Raw genomic sequence first — 1,479 nt, forward strand, 5'->3', positions numbered from 1 at the left:
AAAAAAAAAAAAAAAAAGTTTCACGGACTTTCCTATCTAGGTTGGCTTCAAATCACATTCCTCAGAGTTTAGTCTCCTCAGTAGGCTTATAAGCATGAGCCACCAGCTCCTGGCTTGCAATTCAATTTTTTTTTGTAACCAGCCATGCCTGTGTTAATTCATTCACATATTGGTAAAGAACTACAATGTGCCAGGCACTGTGCTTGGTTCAGGGCTGCACCATGCTTGTTAGGTACAGGCTTCCTGACCACGTTGCTAGTTTTCTCAGAGTCTGTAGCTGTGAGCTGGCACCTAGGTATCCTTGGCCTTTAAACCTACCTCTAGTGGGATTACCTCATTTTCCCAGGGCCCCATTTCTATTGCAGGGAGTGTTTTTAGGTTTGGGGAGGCAGAGCATGTAGGTTTTTGTTACTGTTCCTTTAGCAAATGAACACTTACGGACCACTCATTGAATGCACTTGGACACTGGTAGGCTCTGGAGAATCAAAATGGAGTAGTAGACTAGCTTATGCTCTACTGGGGCAGGCAGTCAATCCTTCCAATTTGGGGGTTTGGAGAAGCCTTCTGGAAGAGGTGACACCTGACTGATATTCTGAGTCTGACTGAGGTCACAGGAAGAGAAGGGGAAGGCTGTGTGGGTTAGGGATAAGAGAACTGTGAAGCCAAGGCCTTTCCCATCTCCTACCCCCCATCCCCTGCTGGTTTTTATCATTTTGCAATGGAATCTTCCCAGCCCTATGAAAAAAAAAAATGCTGTTCTTCAAAAGTGCAAGTAATCATCCAAAAACATCTGTACTTGTTTCAAATGGAAGTGACCACTGCCAGGAAAACAGCAAAGCTGTTTGGTCAGGGCCCATTCTGTATTTACTGCTCCATCTTTGTTTAATTAGATTGGTCTCTCAATGGCTTCCCTTGAGTTGCAACAAATCACCCGTGGCCGTTAGTCCCCAACATTCGAGAAACGGCATGAAAGGAGGTTCCACAAGAAGCCAACTGGCAAGCTCTCTGCTATTGGTGGGACAATCCTGGAATTGAAGTAGTAATTCTAGGTCCTAATTCACCCTGCACCCTTATGGGTTCTTTTGGTCATTCCAAGAAGGGACAAGAGTAGCCATTGCTCTGAGTCTTGTTTCAAGGGGGGGTGGGGGGACTTGAGTCTTGGGATCTCTGATAATGGTGAGTGATTGACTCCTGAGTCTTGGCATCTTTCCTTCAGACTCTGGGGACATCTTAGCCATTGGGTCCAATGGCTCTCTCCTGGCTGTACACTGGAGACTTTGGGGGAGCCTTACAAACATCCTGCCAGCTTTTCTGGAAAGTTTGTGCCTCAGCATCAGGACTTCCTTTTCTGCTTGTTTGTCCATTTGTTAGTTTCTTTCAGTGCTGGAGATCTTTCAGGGATGGCATCATATTCCAGCTGGTATTTTAGTTATTTAGGTGCATCTGATAGCCATTCTGGCTTTTACTTCTTAAATTGGG

The sequence above is a fragment of the Dipodomys ordii genome, unplaced genomic scaffold (genome assembly GCF_000151885.1).
Source record: "Dipodomys ordii isolate 6190 unplaced genomic scaffold, Dord_2.0 Scaffold32, whole genome shotgun sequence".
In the NCBI taxonomy this organism is placed as follows: domain Eukaryota; kingdom Metazoa; phylum Chordata; class Mammalia; order Rodentia; family Heteromyidae; genus Dipodomys; species Dipodomys ordii.